Below are 15,050 nucleotides of genomic sequence, written 5' to 3' on the forward strand. Positions count from 1 at the left end.
TTTTGCATCATAAGCTAACCACCCCAAGGATATACAATTTCATACTCAAACGTCTCCCTTATGATAATAGTGATTATACAACATTTCCACATTTCAGAACTCTCCAGGTTTTTTTTTTTTTTTTTTTTTTTTTTTTTTTTTTTTTTTTCAATTCTTCTTTAATGAAATGATTGAAATTCATACTACCCACATAGAATCAACGAACAACATGTAGCTTTTTAATCCCTTCTCTCTTTTTAAACATGCTCAAATCTACAAAGCTACAACGTCCCTCATTTTCATGTTTCAATGTAGTACAAATTCTCCATTCATTTTTCTATATAAACAAAACCCCAAAGCACAACCTTTGTAATACTTTCTCAAAACAAGAATGGATAGGTATATTCATAAAAGCTCAACTCCAATCAGAGCATGGTAGGGAGATATAACTAACAAAGAAAAGGCTTAATTTAAGGCTCAAGGGGGCTGCTGTGGATAAAATTATCATACAAGGTAGGTATGAAATACTCAAACGACTCAAAAATGGCCTATAACCTTTTCAAGTTATTACATGAATTGATGAATGAATCGAGAGGTATAAAGAAACTTCTAGAGATACATGTAAGAAAAAAAAAAAAAAAAGATCATATGCACAAGAATAAATATGATTGATGCATGATAGTTCAATCATAATAGGCTCAAAAGCTCACAAGAGTTGCATTTGGTCACTATATTCATATATGAAACGTTGAACCACGAGGCTATGTGCATTTGTGTCTTTCAAGGATGATAAAAAATATACAAGCTAACAAGGGAATAAAGAAATTAAACTAAAGCATGCTTACTACTTTCCCAATCACCATGGTTTGAATTCAATTCAATCATATCATTGAGTCGGAAAACTAACAAAAAAAAAAAAAACAAAAAACAAAAAACAAAGAAAACAAATTCAAAACAAGACAATGTTTTTGGATTTTCAAAATTTATGAATTTTTTTTTCTTTTTAAAATTTCATATATTTTTTTTTCTTTTTAAAATTTCATATATTTTTTTTATTTTTATTTTTTTACACCCCAACTTAAAATGAACATTGTCCCCAATGTTTTTTTTTTTTTTTTTTTAATTTTTTTATACAAAGGAAATAAAGAAAAGAAAGTTGAAATGAACTAGTAAAAGCATTTGGACAGAGACACTTCCCTGGTTTATGCACCACTTGGTAGTCATTGTGTTCTCTGAGAGCAACCCCCAGCCTTCAATTCCACAATCAGCTCCAAGGATGGACAACATCAAGTTCTCCTACAATGAAAAATAAAATAATACAGTTTATCAGGCAAGAAATTTAGGGCAAAATTAAAACAAAAAATAAGAGAAAGCAATAATAGATATAATGGGTTGCCTCCCAACTAGCGCTAAATTTATAGTCTAGTTGTAGTCTTTAGCCATATTATGGAATGGATTAAGTAGGATTGGTGAGAAGAGGTGCATAATTGATGGCGTCGAAATTGTCATCCACATTCACCTCTTTGTTCAAAACATCGACTCCAAAACATTCTGCCTCACTTGAGTATATAATATCTTAAAATCCTTTAAACGCCACATGCACTCCTTGTACTCTCAATGCGACTAGGCCCTTTTGAACTTCAATTAGAGTATCCGTAGTGGCCAAGAATGGTCCGCCAAGAATGATCAGGATTCATGATCTTCTTCCATATCAAGAAGCACAAAATCTACAAGGAGAATTAGCTTGTCAACCTAAACTAATATATCTTCCATAATTCCTCTGGGTATTTGACAGATCGATCTGCAAGCTGCAAACAAACCCATGTTGGTTTCATCTCTCCCAAACCTAATTGTTGAAAGATAGAGAAAGGCATTATATTAATACTGGCACTCAAATCACATAAAGATTTATCAAAATAAGTATTTCCAATTGTGTAAGGACTAGTGAAAATTCCAAGATCATTCAACTTAGGTGTTAATATGTCTTTCAAAAAATTTTCATAGCTCGGGATTTGTTTCACTGCATCAAGCAAAAGATGTTAATATGCACTTTTTTTAAAACAAATAAAAAAATATCAGAAAAGTGTTGATCTTTCTTAACCTTTTGTAACTGTTGAGGATATGGAAGAGGTAGAGACAAGTTTTTCTCATGTACGTTCTTCCTCTTGCAGTTCACTAATATAATTCTCATACTTTTCAAACCGGTCCACTTTTCCTTCACCATTTGTCTTTACAACTTTCCCACTCCGGAGTGTGATGGCCTTGAGTTGTTCTTGTTTCTTGGGATTGATCTCAGTTTGACTTGGAAACTTCCCCTCTTCTCCTCAACCATCGCATTGGGAATCTGACCAACCTGATCCTCTAACTTGTGTGTGGATGCCTCCTGATTTTGTAGAGAAATTTGCGTTGCTTGCATTAAATTGTTGGTGTTTTAAGTGAGAGTGTTGGTAGTTGAGCGAATTAAGCCATGATATCTTCCGTTGAACTCTTTTTGGCTTCATTGTTCTAGAACGGTAGTGGTGGTTTCACTTGATTTTATTGATTATTCTTCCAAGAAAAATTTGGATGATAACGCCAACCAGGATTATATTTATTTGAGAATAGATCAAACTGTTGGCGGCTGAAGTTGTTCACTTGATTGGCTTGTTCTTGAATAAACTCTGGAAAAGAACTACTCATGGGACACTCGATAGTTAAATGTATACCTGCACAAATTTCACCAAATGACATCACATGATTTCACAAATTTGATGGTCATTAAATTATCAAACTTTTTAATTAAACAAAATTTTTTGCAGCCATAGTTGACATAGCGTCAATCTCATGTACTCTGGCCTTCTTTTGTAATTCTCTATCGGTACCCCAACTTTGAGAATTAGCAGCCAATGTATTGAATAGTGTTGAAGCTTCATCAACGGTCTTTGTCATTAGAGCACCCCCACTAGCAGGGCTTATCACCTGCTTCTTGTTAGAGCTTAAACCTTGATAGAAATTATGAAGTTGCAGCCATTCCGATAGAACATGACGTGGGCACTTCAACAAGAAATCTTAGAATCGCTCCCAACTCTCATAAAAGGGCTCGTCATGGAATTGAGTAAAAGTTATTATGTCATTACTCAACTTAGTAGTCTTGGAAAGAGGGAAACTTTTTTGCAAAAGTTTCCTTGCCAAATTATTCCAAGTTGTAATCGAGTTAGGTGAAATAAATTAGAGCCAAGTCTTTGCCTTCTCTTTCAATGAGAATGGGAATATCTGCAATATGATGGCTTCCTCCATCACATAATGGATATTGAGAGTGTCACAAATCTCAAGAATGCAAATTAGGATCTTCGGTTGACAAGCCATAGAATGACAACATCATTTGAATGAAAGATGGCTTTAACTAGAAATTGTTGGCAACAATTTGCAGACGAATGACAAATGAAGGAGAGGTTGTCATAGGGTCACATGAGGAACATAATACTCCATCAGTGTTTAGTTCTCGTTCGGATCAAGGAGAGCCATTTCGTTATTCAATTCTTGTGGCTTAGTGTGTCCTCTTCATAGGTGTCAGAAGGTTATCTTAAGATTTGAATCGTACGGTACAAGCTCTAGACTCTGAGAATGGCGACCATGCATGAACAAAAAGTACCTAAAAACAAAGAAAGAAAAACTAAATACTAAAATCAACACAAATAATAGTGAAAATAAGCTAAAGATAGAATTAATTCAATCCTCAGCAACGGCGCCAAAAACTTGTTGCTAAAATTAGATTAACCGAAATCAACTCGATTAAGTTCAATTTTTAAGTGTACGAATCGTAGTATAATATAGCAGGCAAGCACAAGATCTTCCCAACTAAGATTGATATAATTCTAATTATCTAACTTAATTTAAATTACACTTGCATTGAAATTGAACGATTGATGATTTGAAAAGCAATTATGAAATTGTAATTGTAAATAAAAAGGAAATGAGATTAACAAGTGATTGAGAATGATGAACAACTAGAAAAAAAAATTATAATTCTATTGTGAAGGACACTAGAGCATCCGATTCACCATAACTAATCCAACTCAATTCCATAGTTAATTATTAATGAATGCACATGCAACTTGACGGTCTAGTTCCTCTAATTCATATAGTATCTATGACATCTAGACTACTACGTATACTCATATGCGCTAACAATCTATGGCATCTAGATTACTAAGCACATACGAGTCATTAACAATTTAGGAACTAACTAAGGGATTGCATTAAACCTAGTGTATGACATCTACGTCAATGAATTCATGGCATCATTTGCAGGACGCTAAAATAGAGTTAACAACATGACATCTGTGATAATTTGCATAAAATACACTCAATTTCAACCAAAGTGATGGCCAATCACCAAGAATTAAAGTAAAAGGAAAGTTAGAAATAATTAAACTAAGAAATTAAGCAATCAATGATGGGTAGGCTACATCGTAGTCCTAATGAAAAGAAATTAGTTCCAATATATAAATGGAAATATTATTGAATTCATAAAATTAAGAAGAAAGGTAAATTCAGAAAACCCCTTAAAAAGTCCCCTTGCTCTCTGCCACGCCAAGCTTGCTGTAGCCTTGTGAAAATTGTGCGTCTGTTTGGTGGCTTTTTATTCCTCAATAAATGATCGGCTTCCTTCTTTTCTATTGTCTTCTCTTTCATTTCTCTAACAGCTTACTTATTAATGGAATAATGCCATAAAAATTTCGTTTTGCTTCTTTGTCTATCCCCATTGTTCTTCCTTTTCCTTCTCCGTAACCGACGAAAACTTAACTCAAATTTATTTCTAACAGAAAAAGGAAAGAGGACAATTGAATTCCTTGATAGTCACTTTGTCAATTTACACACCTTTTGTTCGGGCAAGGAGTTCCCTCGCACAGCTCCCTAGGGGTTTGGCACTTGGTGTGTTGTCGGGCGGGCTCTTACTGCTTGGTGTGCTGCAAGATAGGTTAGTAGTTAGTTTGAAAGGTGCCTTTGTGGGGCCTTTGGTGTAGGCCTTGAGGCTCACAATCAAAACTAACAAGGATCTTGGCGTGTCACTGTTATCTCAATGTAACAGATGTTGAACAAGTGTGAACTAAGTTAATTACTTGCGCGCCAAGTTACTTAAACTTCTTGTTATCAAAGGATTGTCACATATGGGTTAGGTCTGCATTAAGTTCTTTTTCTTGCCTTGTAAACAAGGACTTTTAGTGCATAATTATGTTTGAATTATAAGAGTAAAAGAACAAACTTGAGAGTCTGCTACACGTGGTGCAAGTTTCTTTATGTTTTGTTATACTGCCACATTGAATTCCAAGATCACGTTGCAGAGAAAGGTTTTGGTTGGAAGAGTTGTGTCATAAGGTATTGTTATCTTTCTTGTTTGAACTGTATAGTAAATGATATTTCTATCATGGTGTACCAGACGAGTTGACTACCTAAGTGTTATCTAGAAAAGGAGAATTAAAGATGATTACTTTGCTGGATGTTGAACAAGAGTTGGTATGTACTGTATTTGATGCTAAATGAAGTTTCAATGTTCCTTGACTCTTTGGTCCTTATAATTTCAGGTGCTACTAGAGATTACTTACCAGTTACAACTATGCTAAATCAATGGAAGAGTGGGGTTTGCTCTGCAATACACACCGAAGGTTCACGGTCTTTCAACCGATGCCGAGAACTGAAAATTTTAATTGCAAGGTTTGGTGAACTGTTGTCTTGACCTCTAAGAACATAGTATGGTAAAAGGCCACTACTTAATTACTATAATGTAAGCCCTGTGAAAAATTCTCCTCTCTCCTCTCTCGCTCTTTCTCACATACACATTGAGGAAGACATGCACATTGATCTTCATAGGCTCGATACTAATACATGAGGTGTCTTAGGTACTTTTTTGAATTGCACCGTGTACTCACTTGGATCATGACTAATTGACTTTGTGAATTTGAATTGTTTTGTATATGATGTCCTTAAGTGATGAGTTTTGATTTCTAAGCTTTATATTTTTCCTTGTTTGTCTCATAGGTGGTTGGTGATTCTAATTCATGAGGGTTTATAATTCAATTATCAACTACTACGTTTGGGCACCTGCAAATTTGCAGTGTGATTGGCTTGCTGGAGATGTGTGCTTTTTGAAGAAAGGATTGCAGAGAAGATGAATTTCATTGGAGGGCCAAGGTTGGAACTAGGACTTGAGTTTGTTTTAGAGTGAAACAAAGTCTACATGTTTTGGTACACAACTGTAGCATAACTTAGTGATTTGGTATTCTTAATATAACCACTCATTTTGTTGTTAGCTTTTAGTGAAATATTTGAATATGTGATTTTTTATAAAGTAAATATGCAATTTTGTAAATAAATATCTTTATATATATTTATATGTTTATTGATTATTTTTTTTTTTTTAATTTTCGGAAATTTTTGTACAACGGGCCGTGATCAATTTGTAATCCACAATGGCCATAACACATGGTATTAGATCCCAATCTACCACGGACACAATATGTGGTTACATTGCACTTGACAACGGGCATAGCCCGTGGTAGAAATAGAGACTTTTTATCACATCCATAATACTAACGGGCACGATGTCCGTGGTAGATTGCAATTTATCACGGACATCCACCGTGGTAGATGAGCTTTTTTCTACTAGTGCTTGGAGTTATTTCGCCTTCACCATTTGATTTCTCCATTGATTACAATAGTCATGGTCCCTTAAACTCCCATTATCTCTCTTGAAGCTTATTTCAATTGTGTTATACACATCAAACGATTTGGAGAGCGTGTGGCTATTGTTCACTATATAATTTACAATAAACTTAGTGAACCATTTGGATGGGGACTCAAAGGTGAAGTCCTTGCCTACTTTTCATCTCCTGAAGTGGTTTAACACTTCAACACTCAATGATTCAAAATCATCGTAAGTCCATGTTGATGGACTATTGTTTTGTCGATCAACCATTATGTTCTAAACATGATTACAAACTTTCAAGAATTGTTCAAGGCAACTCTCATTTCTTCATACAACAATTTGTAAGTGAAAAATCATGGCACATAAAGTGTCCATGTCCATGTGCTTACTTCTCAAGTTCCTTGTTCATGTAACAAAGAAACAAGCACTAGTGTTTGTGTTAACTAAGGGTTGTTCAAAGCAACTCTTATTTCTTCATACAACAATTTGTAATGGAAGAATTATGACACTAAAAGTGTCCATGTGTTTGTGCTAATCTTCTCAAGTTCCTTTGTTCATACAACAAAGGAGTAAGCACTAGTTGTTTGTGTTGTCCTCTTTATGATAGACTTATCTAACATGTTCTTCCATTGATACATTATCAATAGGAAAATTGTGAGGATGAGGTTACTTAGGTACATATACAATCCATTCAAGACAATTTATGAGATTGTGGTACCAAGTTCGGAAACTAAAGCCTTCAGTTTTTCATTGTCAAGTTTTGGATAACGTTTGCAAATATATTGGTAAATAAATACATAACGAATATAAATTGATCGATTTTAAGCTATTTTATCTTGGGCTTTAAATCAAATAGCACCACCCATTATTTTTGGCAAATTCCATATCCCTTATCAGAATTCGAGAGTTTTGGAGGAAACTCTTAATAAGGTACGGAAGGCTCACTATTACCAAGCCCACCTCACAATGATATGATGTTGGCTAGCATCAATAATAATGAGAGAGTACGCTTACTCATTTACATCTCATGTAAGTACCCATCTTATTTGGCATCTAGAGAATGATGCCTTACAATGATATGATGTTGGCTCCATTGCACTTAGTTAAGTCATTCCCACCATGCAAGTTTGGGTAGGGGTTCAAGAACAACCTCACAATCATTCTTGTTACCTACCTTCACAATATCATGTATGCGTATAGAACTCCTCATGAGTGTAAGCAAACACTTTGTACTCCCCTATGATAGGGTGAAGTCGGTGTATGAGTCACAAACGATTGAAGCCTACCATGGTGGAAGGCCACGAAAGAGTGTTTAAAGCACTCTCACGCTTGTCAACTTAATAACAGTTTGGTTGAGGGTTTTTAGGTCTCATCACATATAAGCATGCATTTTAATCTCATTAAAACAATTTGGTCCTATTACAACTATTGGTCCATTTGATTGATTTAGTAGTATATGATACTCCTACTATGTTTGTAAAATAGTTTTCAGAGCAAAACTATATGGTACTACTAACATAAGCTTTGCATTCATTGATGGACTATATAGTTGTCTTAGGGCCTTAGGATGACTATGAACCTTTGATTCGATCCAACATGAGCCTAGAATTGGATCTTGGTCTAGGGATGGTGATTGATTTTACTTATGCGTTTAATCACATGAAGGCATGTTTTCTTATTGGGCGTTGGACCCAACTACTCCAATTTCATGCATATCAAATAAAACAAGAGAGGAGTGCTTCAAAGTAAAAAAGAGCTTATGCTTTTTTTACAACATTTGAACAAATCAAATTACTTTAAAGTAAAGAAGAGCTTATACTCTTTTACAACATTTGATCATATTAAATTACAACTAAAATCTAATCTACACATTCCCATGGTTCAAACAAATTTGAAGACGGCCTTTCACATAGCTCAATTATCGTAGGCTTAGGTTCATAATCACCCTTTCTTTAATTAATTAACGCTTTAACTAATTAAACTTGAATGCAACATTGTCATTTGGTTTTTGTATCCATAGAATTTATTTAAATGGAGCTAAATGAAATGAAAATCCAATTCTCATTTAAGGAGACAAACTATTTTGTTCTCAACTAATTTTGGGCCAAAATGCAATAACCTCAACTTTTGGGCTCTATTGCAAAACACAAACTTTTGAGGTCACTTTGTAAAAACACAAAAGTCCACTACTTCATGTAATTACAACTAGAACCCAAAATTTTCAACAAATACAACAACTTCATTAAAGGAGCAAAACAATTTGTCCTTTAGTGATTTTGGGCCTTTACGTAAAAACGTAAACTTTTGGGTCAAAGTGGGAATACACAAAAGTATCAAAACTTTATGCAATTGCATAAAAGCCCCAAAAGTACCCCCATTATAGGGGTGGCCTGTAATGGTGAGTAGTGATGGTGTGTGTGAGTTGATTTGTGTGTTTGAAAGGTGATTGAAAGTTGTAAGTGATTGGTATGGTGTGAATAGTACAAAGAGTATAGGTGTTGTTTGAAAAAATATACCATCCATCACTAACAACTTAAGTTAATAGGCTTGACAGTTCTAAGCCCAATGTGCCTTGAGGTCCAATAATTACTCAAAAGCTAAAACGAACTTATTCGTTTGATTAATTAACATATTAATTAATCCTAGCCATAAATAATTAAACCATTTAATTATCCTTACTCATCTCCGTTGTTTCTTCAATTTGTACCTTACATGGTGTACGATCCATTAGGTTCCTTTTAGCGAGGCAGTAGGCGATTAGAACTCTTCAAATCGACTGTGAATTGAAACTTACTTTCAATTCTCTCTTTAGTGATTATACACCTTTAGGGCTTCCATAAACCATGAGTGACACCTAGAAGCCAATAAGAAGAGGTGGAGAACCTATTTAGTTTAGGATTACAATGCAATACCGTCTTTCTTTAATACAATACTCTTGACCACATTGTTTGATTTGATAGTTTATTCATGTCTACTATCCAATGTGATTCTCTTACTTATATGATTACCTTGAATGTGATTTGGAACGAATTCCTAAATCTCATTCATATTCTAGCCAGAGATTCTTAATCATATCATAGAGTATTCTCTCTCAAATGGTTTGAAGGTTAGAGATCCGTTGTTGTACTTTCACTTGCCTCCATGGCTAAGTGGCTTAACCCCAACTATGCCGTGGACACCATTTGACGAAGCGACTTTGATATAGTCAAAGATCAAGGACCCAACCATAAGACAACTATGATGCCTTAGGTCAATGGACCATTTTGACTTATCCCAACCATGAGTTCTTATGTGACATGAGAATGAGAACTCCTCGTTGATTGCATTTAGTTGACTCATTCTCTATTGAGCACCTACATGCTTGTCTTGGTATCAGTCACACCAATGACTCCAGATTAGTCATTCTCTTTAAAAGAAGACATAACACTTACTAATCTTAACAAACTGTCAATGCCCAATTGGCAATCCTATAATCAGGAACATTTAGGATATGTATACAAAAGAGAATGGTCTCATGAATAAAAGATCATTTTTTCTCCACTTTGACTTGTCCATTTACTTTTATATGTTTCAAAAAGCATCCAATACTTCTGCCATTGTTTAAACATCATCAATATAATGGTCTCTAACATCCTACAGAGTTAGGTGATACTTCTTAAAAAACTTAGCATTGACTAGATGTTTTTGCAAGTTTCCTTCCAAATCTGACAAGTAGTACCCTCATCTTTCTAACATTTTGTTGATGCTGAAAGGTCCTTCCTAAGTGGGACTCCACTTCCTAAAACCTCTAACTTGGGCTCCCAAGGGTAGAACTGCCTTCCATACCAACTCTCTTTCCTTGAAGGTTTTTAATTTTACTCTCTTGTTGTATGCTCGGGCAACAACCTTCTTCCCTTCTTGGATTTTATTCAAGGCTTCAATTCCAGCTACATCCAAATCTTCAATTCCTTGACACATAGCCTGAATGTATTCTTCACTATGTAGACCAAACTGGTTTTGAAGCCTAACAGAGCTTACATTGATCTACATAGGGAGTGCAACATCTTGCTCGAAGGTTAAGGCATAGGGTAGTACTAGTTCCTGCTCTTTTTGAGGTTCTGTAGGCCCAAAGAGTATCTCTCAACTTCTCATGCCATTTCTCTGGACTATCTGCCACCATTCTCTTAACAATATTTACTAAGATCATATTGTTAGCTTCTGCTTGCTCATTTGATTGGGGGTAGTAAAGACTAGACTGGATCATCTTTATTTTGAACTTGTTTGCAAATTCCTCTACTTCTTTTGAGATAAAAGATGGTCCTCGATCTGTAACAATTGTCTCAGGCACCCCATATCTGTGTAAGATCCTGGTTTCAATGAATTTCTTGACAGCCGCTGAAGTGATAGTCTTCACAACTGAAGCTTTCACCTACTTGGTAAAGTAGTCAGTTGCCACAATTATGAAGGTGTGCTCCTTGGTGGAAGCTGGGTAAATCTGCCTGATGAAGTCCATTTGCCCACCCTTAGAAAAGTCAAGGCTTCACCACTAGATTCAAGGGTACTGAGGGCATGTGTTGGAGAGGTCCATGTCTTTGACACTATTCACAACCTCAGGCATAAGCCTTACAATCATTTTCCATATCAGGCCAAAAGTATCCATACTTTCTTACCAACCATCTCATCTTGGTTTCGGCTTGATGTGCACCACAAATGCCTTTATGCCCTTCAGCCATCACCTTCATTGACTCTTCTAGACCAAAGCACTTTAACAAAAGTCTATCTGGAGTCTTTCTCAGCAGAGTTTTGTCCCACATGACAAACTTAGTTGCTTGCTGCCTAGTTTTATTACTTGTGGGAGAGGAAGGGTCTTTCAAGTACTGGATGATGGGTGTTCTCCAGTCTTCTATCTTAGCTTCTTTAGTCATTACATCTAAAATGAACATTCTTTCAAAGATAGAAGATAGATTTCTTCTTTGTACTTCCACATCCACCTCGAACCTTCTTTCTTGGATCTGTGCTCCAGAAGCCAACTGTGCCATCGTATTAACAATTAAATTTGCTTCTCTGGGAATATGATTGGCTGAAACTTTGGTACCCTAATAACTCAACAGTTGAGTAGCTACCAAATAATAACCAGCCATTATGAAGTGTCTATTGATAGGTGCATTATTTATCACATTTTCATGTTAATTATCCCTAAGTTTTGTTAAGGAATTGGTCTTAAAAGAGCCTTGTTACTTTCCTTTTCTCTGTTTTAGCCAATATGCGCATGCAGAATGTTTTTGGTGATAATTTGACTTTTCGGAGGATTTTTGATGCAAGAACAATTGGAGAAGGAAGCTAAGAGGCGGAAGATCATTGAATCCAAATTTCATAATTTTTTATGGAGCCAAACGTTGCAGTGTTACAAATCAATCCCGCATGAGTAACTTTCACGTCAGAACTGCGCAGCTGTAGGAGAATGAAGATTTGGAGGCTTTTTTGATTTTTTCTAGTGGTGTACGATATATTCTTGGAAAGATAAGAGATCAAGCTACGTTTTCCGTATTTTTACAGAATTTTCCAGAAGGGAAATCGACCCCAAAACTGGCGTGAAAGACAGATGACGTGTTTCCCAAGTCAAGAAGGATTCTTTCCTAGTTTCTCTCATTGATTATTTAGGAATTTGTTTTCTTTTAGGATAGTTTCTACCAAACTTTTTAGGATTTTATAAGAATAAATAAAGTGCTCTAGGCTATTGTAAGGAGGATGAACGGAATAGAGAAAAGTCATCCAAAGGAAAGGAAGGAAGTCTAGCATGCTCTTACCATTCTTTTCTGGGTTTTATCTTTTTGCATGACTTTTTTGATATTTTTATTATGACTATGTGTAACTAAACTAATTTTCTAAGGTTTATGATGAAGCCATGACATGATTATTCCTGAAGTATCTTGTTGATTATTATCCGATTACATGGCATGTTTAGTTCTTAATCATTCAAATTGCAAGCAATTCCTTCTTCTTTTAGTGTAGAAAATATTAATTGTTCAAAAAATTACAAGCGATTCTTAGGTCCTCATAAGAGAATTGATGTTCTACACGAATCAATATTAAAGAAAAGGATAATGCTAGGATGATCAAATATTTTAAACTAAATTGTAAACCAAATATTTGTCATCAATAATAAACAAGCACATTAATCAAGACTTAATTAATAATCCAATCATGTACAACTACATCATTAGTTTACAACTTTGATTTAAAAATTTAATCTCTCTAACATTATGCTAAAAAAGAAAGTATTTAACCTGTAATACAATAAATTAACTTAAAGAATGTCTAACCACAAGCATAATTCAACACTTGCCACGAGTTTCTCAGATTTAAACTATATATATATATATATATATATTTGGTCAATAAAACTACTTATATATAATCTCCATGAGTTGGATTTCTTTATCACTACTAGCATATGCGCACACACAAAGTGTGTGAGAAAATTTTTTATTTTTGTTTTTGAAATAGAAGAAAAGAGGAAGAGAGTGATAGAGAATGCGGGAGTGAGATTTTTATTTTTTTATTTTTTTAATTTTTTTAATTTTTTAATTTTTTTAATTAGAGATATGTTAGGATTACATGTAGGTGAAGTTTTGAAAAAAAAAATAGCAAAATTTGGTTGTGTGAAATTACATTTCTGCCCCATATTTCTTATTCATGTTCTGTTTTAATTAGAGGGTTAAACTGGTAATTTCATAGGGTTTTGATTGACAATGAGTGTTTTATTAATTAGTAGAGATATATTATTTGAGCCTTGTTTAGCCTATTTTCCTTGTTAGCTTGCATTATCCCTACCTAGCCTAGTATAGGAATATCCATACCCTTATTCTTAAAGAATAGTGAAGTTGTTGGGAATTCCTTTTGATCTACGATATGCAGAAAAACAAGTGTGAGGGAATAATTTGTTCAGTGAAGTAGTGCATATGTTTTATGTTTCAAAGAAAAAAAGAGAAAAAAAAAAGGAAAAAAAAAAAGAAAAAGCAGAAAAAAAAAAAAATTGAAAAGAAGTGAGAATGAGTTCGTAAGTGTTGGTTGTTGAAGAAGGGTCCAAAAATGTGAATTTGACCCTAAAGTTATACGAGTCTCCCCTTTGTGTTTATAGTTGGGTGCTGCAATCAAAAGTTGAATTCTAAATGTGATTTCATTACTTTGCTTACTATCACTTTAAGAACCTTAGTTTATCCTTAACCTTTCTTTGTTAGCCAATACCTTAGCCCATTACAATCCTTAGACTTTTATCTTGATTGTTATGTGTTTCAATATGTGGAGTTTGAAATTGGTACGAGCATATGGAATCCCTGGTTCTCACTTTTAAGTAGTGGCATTCCGTTCATGAGATCATATACATGTTTGTATTAATAAGTCCAGAAAGTGCCTTCCTTGTTATAATATACGTGAGTGCTAGTCTACATATTTACATCAATCTTCTCACATATACTTAGTATAGGGAGTGTGGTCAGAAAATGTTTGTGAAAATAAAGAGTATATCCGGTGAGGAATTAAGTGAATTCTCTAAGGCATGTTACTACATTCAAATGTTGTTTTAATTGATTAAACGTGAGCTAGTGAGTGATTACTATGGTAAAGTATAAGCTCAAGATTAAGGATGGCTAAAATTTATGTGAGTAGTGATTTTTAACATGTCATGTTTCATTGGAAATCCTTGAGGCAATTGTTGGAAGGTTTAGGTTTTGTTCTGTTTTCTTTGTTTTGCTCGGGGACTAGCAAAAGCTAAATGTGGGGGAATTTGATAGAAGCATATTTGTTCGAGTCTAGCTACGAGAATACCTGTAGACACTTGTTTAAGTTGTCTACAACTATTAACCAAATGCCCTGTAGACACTTGTTTAAGTTGTCTACAACTATTAACCAAATGCCCAATCAAATCACAGTGACAACATTTAGGTGGTAAATATTCATAAACCACCTCAACTGGGGAGCCATGACTTTCTCTTTCAATCATAAGAGATGTAGGTAAATCATCTACAAGATTAACGTCAACTAATATACGTGCATAATAACCATATTGTCTTTCCCTGGTAGCTTTATCTAGTTGAAAGGGAGTGCAAACCCCTCTCGCAATTTCCATCAATAATCTAGGATGCCAATATTCTTGACTCAAACTGAATATTTAAATCTATACCTAAGCATGAGTTTGAGGGAGAACTGTGGAAATTTTCAGGTCGACAGGCCGAGGGCCTACTCCAACAACACCGATACTGTCCCCACTTAACCACCTGCACAATCCTCAGGTGTGGGGTTTTATCACAAAAGGCCTCGGTGTTAATTAGAGAGGGGTATTTCTATTTAAAGCACTCTTCTCTTCTCCCTCTGTCCGATGTGGGACTGGGGGTTCCAACAAGAACAT

The sequence above is a fragment of the Pyrus communis genome, chromosome 3 (genome assembly GCF_963583255.1).
Source record: "Pyrus communis chromosome 3, drPyrComm1.1, whole genome shotgun sequence".
In the NCBI taxonomy this organism is placed as follows: Eukaryota; Viridiplantae; Streptophyta; class Magnoliopsida; order Rosales; family Rosaceae; genus Pyrus; species Pyrus communis.